Raw genomic sequence first — 10082 nt, 5'->3', positions numbered from 1 at the left:
GGGGGTGTGGGCAAAAAGCTCGCCGTCGCCCATAAACAAACCATTGAAATGCGATGTTGTCGGCGTCGGTGTGAGTCCCCCTGCCCTTTTTCGCGTTCGAATTGTTGATTCTACGTCTTCCTGGCGATCTCTGACTACTTGAGCGGTGTTAGCGAAATTACCGAGGCTCGTTACACCGCGAAATTTCGCGTGAATAATGTGACATGTGGCGATTCATTCCGCGTGGACGCCACAGTATGTACGATAAAACCTGATTCGCATGGTGAGATTTCGCTCACAATTTTCAGTCGCGACGCCGCTCGGACTGCAAAAGCTTGTACCGTAGCCGAGATAGTCGACGTCGATACTGAAAATCGCAAGTAGAATCGGACTAAGTCAATTAGGCATAGCAAGTCAGTGATGGTCACTCGTTACAATGATCACCTCCTTGTATTTACTGTTTACATCGAGCCTACTTACCAACCTTCAAACTTAAGTCTTTTGAGGCCTGCACTTACTTCGTATAGCAAGTACCGGGCCAACATTTAATCTACGGCCGGCGTCGTCTAAGAGAGCAGACGACAAGCAGAAACGTTTGAAAGAGCAGACGGCAGTTCGAACGATCAGGCGGCCGTTTGAGCTTGAAGACGCACTGAACGTAGTCCACAGGTTGTCCGCACAACTTGACAGTTTTCTGGCGTTCATGTTGGAACAAAACAAAAAAATCTGATGACCACAAGTGTCAGTGAATTCAACCCAAAGTGCTTCCCGCCCAAGCAATCGGTGCCCGACGGCGTCTGCTTTTCCCTTTTCACGGCACATATCCAGATTCTCGGACGAACCGAGCACGTGAAAACTGACCTTCAAACCTTTCTCGACACTTTTGGTACGGCCCCAGTCGCGGCGTTTTGACGAGAAGGCAGGTTTTTGTCTGGTTCCTTCCAAAACAACGCAGGAATACACGTCTGGCATGGGGACTTCTGCCCACAGCCCCAGACCGGAAGTGCGACCGACGCGCCACCACCGCGCCATGACGTCACAGAGATGAGTTGGTGTATAGCAAACATGACAAAGGACACACCCCAAGAACTATAATCTGTGTGATATAAAGTGTAAATGATAACTTACTTGAAGCCAGCAGAGGTGCTGGCTACATCACCGCCAGTTGCATCTGGCTCCCATCTCATTGGCCTTATTCGTCGTCTTTTGACATCGCTTTGCAAGTCAGAGATCTGCATGTGGGAGTTTCTGCTTTGCTCCCTCTCCTTTGTAGGTGTCTGCAAGTTATAAATAAATCAAATTACATATTGCCAAAGAAAAAAAAATGCAAACCATCTGCAATAAATTTTAGAAGCAATAGACCCTTTGCGGAAATTCCAAAAGCCTGTACGTGCTGTGCAACGAATAATGGGAGTCCTCAGTACGCCCCTCCCATCGTCTCTCCTCCTGCTACCACGGTACATACGCGAGCAGGTGCAAGTTACTGAGGCAACAACGGCCGAGCAGCAGAGTCGGACGAGCCGACGAGTGCGCAAGAATGGGGGATAGGGTTGGCTAGCTCTGCGGCTAGGTGGATCAGTCCATGGAGATTGTAGGAAACTCTCTCTTGTCCATAAAGGAGGATGAAGGTTCTACAAAGTGTAACAGAAGCTCCTCGGCATATTCAAAGAGATCCGACATAATCTAGGCGATGACCGGATTGTCGAAGCTAGATGAAGATACATGAAGTTCTTAAACATGTCCTGGGGTATGCCTGGCACAAACATGAGAGGACCGGTTTACAGGAGTAGTGGGTGAAATAACTATCAAGAAATTTACAGTGTGCCCCTTGTAGCGCGAGTATGTGCTGATTCTACATTTCAGGCAGTTCGGTCTACCGACGGGAATTTCTGTACAATCCAGCACGATGCAGAAGTGAGAAAACTTCTCAAAACACACCAGCATGTTATGCAAGACCTCGTCCTTAAAGGCCAGGTTATTGTGCATTTCAAGAATGCTGAAAAAAACCTTTGTTTTGTGTTTCAGAGTGGTGCTTACAGTAGATGGGTACACACCATAGACATGAAAAATAAAATAAAATAAAATCTCGCAGCATGCGAGATTTTATTTTATTTTATTCTCTCGCTGGCAGTACAGCTCTTGATGATGTGGGCATCTTTTCAGACATGAGCTTCTCCAAAGCTTTGAGAAGCTCCATCTTGGGAAGGCCATTGAAGGAGTACACGTTTTCTTGGTTCACCATACGAGAAAAGTTCTCGCCAAAGTCTCAACTCGACATTTGTATGCTTTAATCGAGGAGAGCTACTGGGTATGGGTTAGGTCTCCCCAATGGCTCTTGAGATGGCAGTGGAGCACCTTCCTCTTCAGCTAACTTTGCCCCGTCCTCTTGGTCGGATTGCATTTTGGCATCGCAAAGTGCAAACTAGGACAAAGTTCAAACATTTATAACAAACCTTAGTGTCATGGGTATGAAGACATAGCATAGTTGGCGATGAGCTGAGAAGTCAGCAGGAAAAGTCAATGAAAGGAATTTATATCTTTTTCTCACCCAATCGCTTCCATTCATTTTCTGACATCACCAATGTCACAAACGAACCTTCTGAATATAGTGCTCATTGTTTTGGACATTGGCTTCGCTGAGGGTACCGTTTTTCCAAGTTATTATTTCTGCCCTTTACCTGCCCGGATTAATGTTACAGGGTTGTACCGGTATCTGCTTTTGCATGCAATAGTTTTTGTGTGACGATGCGTGAATTTTACATGAATAATTTGTTCTCATCTTTTTGGTGCTGTTTTTTTTTCTTGGAAGTGAATTCAGGAAGTGTCACCTAAGTACCTTTGCTTTTTTTTTCGTGTGGTGGCTACCTTCTTTGACTCGCAAAGCATTTTGCAACTGTCTCTGACAAAATAAATGCGTGTGCAGTATCTCGTAGGTCACTAGGAGCTCACTTGTAAAGTTCTCCTTGTGAGCTTTCCAGCCAAGCCTCGAAATGCAGAAACCGTCAAGAGCTTCCAGCAGCAGACAAAACATGTCACTACGAAATCTTTTAAAGCTGGTGCGAGCTGGTGCTCATTTCCCTTGAGCATGTGAAACACCTTTTGCAATGGATGTTTGAGACTGCCTTGTTTGAACTTTTTCTGAAGAGTGAGGTAAGCTTCAGAGCACCGAGCCTGATCATACCTGATGTGTGGTATGCACAGCTTGCATGATATATGTTTAGTGAATGAGTGCACAAGATCCCCAGATATATAGTATATGATGCTATTCTAGCTGGATGGTTCTCAGTAGCTGTGGTCGGACATACTGCCCTCTGCTTGTCCCCTGGACCCATTGCAAATCATCCATTCAAAATTGAATGATCCTTGTCTCCAGCAAATCAGCAGACCATGTCAAAGATGCACTAAGGTAACAGATTGAACATTTGTTGCCATCCATAAAATGTGTGTGTATAGGTAGAGTGGAGTGGACATCCGACGGATTTCCGTTTGGGATATAGTGGACGTCCGTCCGGGAATCGCCGAAGGATGTCCATCGGACATCAGATGGAGGTCCATGTCTATATCCCAGACAATGCAGAGACATCCTCGGGACATCCTCAGGATGTCCAAGAAAGGATGTTTGGACATCCTTGACTCATCCTCAAGCAGCCCAACTAGGATACACTTGTCCGACCAGCATAGATCCTCGAAATGTTCTCTAGGTGATGCCTCAGGACTTTTTTTTGTTCATTATCAGGACATGTGCCAATAATTCTTTTTTGTATAACTCAAAGCTAATGTATAAGCTTGTAACAATAATTAGTGACATCATTTATTTAAATGTGGTTCTTGCCTGCGCCAAGAACATGAACTGCAGTATTTGCAGCATTTCAAATTCAGCAGTTTGCACTTTTAGTGCAGGCAAGAACAACCTTTAAGTTAATCCTATCATTAATTCTCATTATATGCTCATACAATGGATGTTTTTTGGCAGCACTTGACATTTATCAAGTGCTGTCATTAAGCATCAACAGACCATTTGCTAAATCACCCAAGCACTCTGGCATGCACTCGAAGAATCATGGGAATGGTGATCCTTCAGCTCCCTAGTGATTGATAACTTCGACCACTTTCATGGTTACACAGCTTTGGGTGTAATTCGGAGTCACTCTAAACACGCGTCGTCTAGTGCCCAAGGACCTGTCATATCACTTTTAAAATTCCCTCGCAAGCAACTGAAGCAGTGGCTAATCGAAGTCTGCGACATAGTGCTCAACCATACATTAAAGATTTTTTTTCCACTTTCATCAAGGTTTAAGCGTAGCGGCACCAATGGTTATTACGATCATGTTCAGATACACGTGTGTCTGTGTTTTCATGGGCCCGAGGATATATCATTCGCGTTGTGTATGGTTTCAAGAATATACTTTCTGCCCAGCCTGGCCCATTGTTGACGGTAAGCATTCTTCACAAGCATATACAACAGGACTACAGCTATTGCCTATTAAAAAGTTTCCTAAATGTGTTTGACTCAATTAGATTTGTAGCACCTTTTCCCAGCATTACTTCCATATTTACATCAAAACACACGCGAGTTGCGTCGTGTCCAGTCAGTCCCTGCAAGCCTCCCATCCGGCTTCTGGGGGAAACATTCCCATAATCCCCCGCCCGAGCATTCCATTCAATTTGCTAGCGTATACATGCAGATCTCTATTCGAATCTATCTTCTCAAACCACCCCCTTGTATAGTGGATCGGACCCGAGCCAGTCCGGTGCACTTGGCTGGTGAATCGAGCCGTTTACATGGCCTGATTCGATGTGCTAACTCGATCTGGTTCGGTAGTGGGGGTTGTCTTCTGTCTTAACTGGCGGATATAAAAAGGAGGCTTACCTATGTCATGTAGAAGGTATTCTGGAAATCCACTAAGAACCTTTCGAGAGGCATCCTCAGCAGGCACTGGAAACGAGAGCTCACCGAGTGGTGCCACCCTTCAGCGTGATTTGTGGTGAGCAAGTTGTTTTCATCCTTGAAGTGATTCCAAAGCGCCACCTGTCTCGGCAAAATGGGCCGCTGGTGCTCGAAATAAGCACTAAACTTTGTTATGACAGTGTCTAGCCTTGGGGTTCCGGTCATCGGCTTCTGGCCTTTCAGAGATGTAACCCAGTGGGGCATCACGAGACGCCCCGGGAGGTGGGTGAAGCTCACTAGACTGCGAGCCTAGCGCCTGAAAGCTGGTCTTTCGGGATCACCGTGGGGCTCTTGTAGGATCAAGATAAAATGCAGGTTATAGATTAGGCACTTAATTGGTAGAGGGCAGTTTCACAATTTCCAAAATACAAGTTTCAAAACAGATGTAAGCACCTACAGGCCTAGTTGGGCCACCTTGCGGATGACGCACTGGGCAAAGTGGCAGAGGCACCCCTTGGACTCTGCCCCAGGAAATTCAACTTCGAATGTGGAGATTGTGACCATCTTGAAGTCAAAATGTCCGAATTGGAGTTCCTTGCCACCGCACGCCGAGATCAGGGCAGTGCACACCACCTCAAAAAACTTCGTATATGTGGCCCGGGTCTTGTCTGGCAGGAGTTCCACTACAAGAGGAAGTTCCTCTCCTCTTATGAAGCCAAGGATATTAAACAGCTGACTAAACTGGGGTGGGCAGATGTCAAAAGTGCCATCGCACACCCAATGTCTCAAATCGTGGAGAAACCGAAGGTCCTGGGCTGATGCAAGGATGAGGAGCGGGGGGTGTGCCTGTTCAAACAGCATGTATCTGTCATCGGAGTTCAAGTTGTTGCTTGACTCCCAAGTCTGGATGAGTTCCGCTCAGACTGAGCCCCGGTCACCTGTTCCATGTAGCGTTGGGTAGCGCTTGCTGATTTTACAACAGAACTAAGGCTTCATAGACCCGTAAATGTAGTAAAAAATAAGTGAGGTTTCTTTAGGATCTTGTAGTACCGCAATTTTGTGATGAGGGGGGGGGGGGGGAAATGTGCTTACTCGAGCGGTGCTAAAACACTGCAAGCTGTTCATGCACTTTTTGCAGCTCTTTCAAAACTACTATTTTTTTTTAACGTGAAACATTCTTAGCCCTGCATTTTGATTTTCGTGTCTGAAACGCACTGTCATTGGTCGAGGCAAGTCACGTAATCAGTGTGAACTCGAGGTTTGATTGGTCACTAGAAGTCACTTGGACTAAAGAGTGAAAGAGGGGCCAAAAAAATGGTCTCCCTCCCTGATAGGTCCCGATGCTGCTTGGCTTCAATGATCAGGTGAGGCAAGTAAGGCAAATGTTTGCCCAAATTGTGGGACAAATATGTTTTACGTAATTGCCACACAATTGCCTAGAAATATGTCGTAACTTTCACTAAGGGGGGCCACTGTATTGTTAATGCGTGCTACAGTCGAACTTTGTTATATCGAACAGTGCGAGGACCGTGAAATAGTTTGATATAATCAAAATTCGATATACAAAATCGCACCAAAAAAGCGTCAAAGGAAACCGATTTAATCACTAAAAGGCTAGCGGCAAAAATTACTACTCACGTGAAGCGTTAAGGTGAACTATTTATTCTGGCGAAAAAGACTGCCGCAGCGTATATTGCTTCATGGAGTTGACTGCATGCCTTATTACGGCCCGCTCCACTGTCTCCAAGCGGTCCACTAGCACGAGACCACTACCGTCGATTGCACTGCAGTAGCGGCGTAAAAGCGAGACTGTCTTCCCGGCAATGTCGTAACAGGCTTTGAAACGTAGCCACTCGCTCTACTTGCGGCGACGTTTTGTGCTTGGTGTATGAACGCGAAGTCCTTTGCTTTCTGTTAAAGCATCGGCCCTGACGCCGGAATGTTCCGAGCCCTTGCGTCCATAAACCACATGTGAAGTGATCTTTCCACCTTTTCGAAGGCCGGTGTCCGAACCCTGCATGCGCCGGAGTGCGTGCTTCGTTCAGCTTTCGATTTGATGTCGCTTTTCGTCTTCAGCAGTGTGCTCAAAGTGCTTCGCGGTATGTTGTACGCTTCAGCAACGCTGCACTTCTGTTCTCCTTTTTCAAAACGGTGGATGATTTCAAGCTACGTAGCAAACGTCAGCAACTTTACGTTTGTTGCCATCGGTACGCCATATACGGTTGATGCAACGTCGGAGGAATGAACCCGGAGGAACAAAACTGCGGGAGCCACACACACGGCCACAGGGCATAAATAAGCGATGCTGGCGATACGATTGAGCTGACTGAACCCATATGCCGCCGAACCTGGATGGTGTTCCCGTCACCATAGGCATAAAGCTTTACGCGGGCATGCGCTTGAATATAAGTCACAAACGCCTGCTGCGGCACTGCTATCTTACGATGTGTTGCGGGAAAGCCCGCCGTATCCTCCTATGTGCTGCGGGAATGCCTGCCAGCGCAGCTTGCCGGTGCTGCGGGGTTCGATATATTCATTTTTTAACCGACCGAGTTTTCTATAAAAAATTTAAAATGCATAGTAGTTCGACATCGATTCGATATAAGTAATAATTCTCTATATCCATGTTCGATATAAGGAGGTTTGACAGTATAATATAGTTAATTAGGTTCTACTGGACACTATAACTATCGGAAACGAACGTGACTCACTTGTAGGGCACAAAATGCCTTTCTATTTCTCGCCACTTGTTGACACTGTTGGCGTTGAAGGATCTGGCAAGTCCGTCTGCATGTTCTCGTAGGCTTTGCGCGGCTGCTTTGCCGTACTGATTGGTATGGCGAAGTCCCCTACTGAAAAAAACCATTTGGCACCTATATGAAAACAAACGGGTCCATACCGGTAACAGTTTAACCATACCGGTCACCAGTTTGTCAAAAAGGTCGCCCGTATGGCTCAAAGGGGTCCCCCGTATGAGCCATAACGGTCACCTATTTGGACAAACGGGTCACTTCTTTGGCAAACGGGTCGCTCGTCTGGGCAAATGGGTCGCCCGTCTGGGCAAATGGGCGACTCGTTTGGGCAAAGTTGTCGCACGTTTGCTCAAACCGGGGACCATGTAGCAAACTGCACCGGTTTAATCAAACGGCTCTCCGGAGCCCGTTTGATACTGAACGTACAGATCGGCGGCGTAGGCACGCCTAGCGTTTCAGCCGTGGCAGCCAATGTTTCCGGAAGGCTGGAAGCGCCGGCTTATCGATTTCAGATCGTCCGCGTAATGCAAGTAATTATATTTATATTTCAATTGCGCTGATGTTCGCTTATACTGCAACTAAAACTAACACTTTCTTTTTTTTTTTTTTTACGTGAACGCGCGACGTTGGTGAGCCGATATTTTTGACAGAACTTTAAAGCTTTGTAAAACTTTGTTGCCTCAATTTACTTATTCAGCTCGAATCTCTCTCGCAGAAGACGCGACCGCGTGAAAGAATGTACGTCTAGACTCCGTTTCACTTTAATTCAAGACGCAGCGAAGGTAAAGCGCATACTGTAAAACCCTTTATTTTCGCGGCCCCTATTTTTCGCGAATCGGTCACAGATAATATAATCGCGACCACTAAATTTCGCGAATTCCAGACGCCTGCGTTGAAAATCTTAAGGACCGAAATTTTCGCGCGCCCTTGAATTTCGCGAATTCTTCAATTCGTGAAATTCGCGAAAATTGAGGGCTCGCGAACATTAAGGGTTTTACAGTACACGCGGCTGCAAGAACATCGAGCATTGCGAGAGCACGCCCGCCGTTGCAGCAGTAAAACTACGAGCTCGCGCTGAGTATTTTCTTCGCTCGGGCGCAAGCCGAACTTCTGGCTGCCCCGCCGCCATTTCCAAAATTCAAACGCGCTAAAATGCGCGCGCGCGCGCGCGCGCGTGTGTTTTTTTTTTTTTTTTTGAGGTTACAAAAACGCATCTCTCTGGAATGCCTGGGGAGAGGGAGAGGGGCTGTCCCTGTGGTCCTCGCCCCCTCCCTTCTCTCTTGTCACCCGAAAAGCCGCGCGCGAGCTACACGCTGATAAGCATCGAGATCCGGAAGGGTGCGCCTAGCAGCCGCTTTTTTCTTTTTCTGCTTGTTGTCAGTTCCAGCTCGAACTTCGCGCGTCCACCTGCTTCGATCTGTCGCCTAACCCTGCGGTCTTATTAGGATGTCTCTCGACAACGTATTGGATGTGCACCAAAGCTACCAGTGTTCGAAAAGTCCAACGTCTATATCGGCAACAAGCAATTCTTCAAAGAAGTCAGGAAATCTTGCAGTTTGGTTGGGTTCGGCAACTGACAGCTTGTGCGCCACATCGTGTTGAAACTTCCAAGAAGCCGTTCCCTCTCATTTGTGTTTGTGTGGTTGTCCTGCTTCGACCGTGTCGACAACTATCACGGATTACATCTCTCAAGTCCGCTATTTTTATGGTAAGTGCACTGCAACCTACTTCTTGGCAACGATGGACCGTTCTTCTACTCGTACTCTTCCAGATTATCTATATAATTATGCACCCACTATTCTCGCGGCAGCCGGGCGAATAATTTCCCGAAAGTCTACCTTCATAATCTAGAATTACCTCGGTTCTTGTTTGGTTTGCTATCTTCTCAGTTGTATAAAAGCTTAGAGTGCCTCTCACATTTCACAGATCGCTTGCACGTTTGTACTTGTCTACAGAAGGCGTAATAAACTTTGAGGAGAATTGAAAACAATCTTTTGTGTCTGTTTTCCTGTCCATTTGCAAGCACCTACGTGAGTACATTTGTTCTACGTGTTTCCTCCATGTTATAAATAATTTTATGAGTTTCGGAACGTCTTAAATAAGTTTAAGATAACCAACCTACCAGACGATCCCCGTTTAGGGCTAGCGCATAATTTCCCGATTCGAATGGCACGTTCAAACGTGTGGTCACGTGCAAGGTCGAACGGGCACCTGTATCAAACGGGCACCGGTATCAAACGGGCACCTGTATCAAATGGGTACCGTTTCGAGCGGGTACCGTTTCAAACGGCTACCCGTATCCCATAATCACGTTTGATCCAAACGGGTCGACAAGTTTGCACCCGTTTGATTTACCAGTTTGCCACCCGTTTGAATTTCAAATGGTTTTTTTCAGTAGGGTCATGATACTTTTCATGGTGTGTCGCCACCAGCTGCAAAGGAAATAGCGTTTTTTCCGTAGA

The 10082-nt window shown here is 46.5% G+C and overlaps 1 pseudogene; it reads right to left on the bottom strand.

The window, feature by feature from the left end:
* Positions 1 to 2793: 2793 nt before the first annotated feature.
* Positions 2794 to 3321, bottom strand: LOC115312746 (annotated as a pseudogene).
* Between the last annotated feature and the right edge of the window lie 6761 nt (positions 3322 to 10082).

This window comes from Ixodes scapularis, unplaced genomic scaffold (genome assembly GCF_016920785.2).
Source record: "Ixodes scapularis isolate PalLabHiFi unplaced genomic scaffold, ASM1692078v2 PGA_scaffold4__175_contigs__length_147842914, whole genome shotgun sequence".
Taxonomy (NCBI): Eukaryota; Metazoa; Arthropoda; class Arachnida; order Ixodida; family Ixodidae; genus Ixodes; species Ixodes scapularis.
This window is presented reverse-complemented; position numbering and strand designations above follow the sequence as displayed.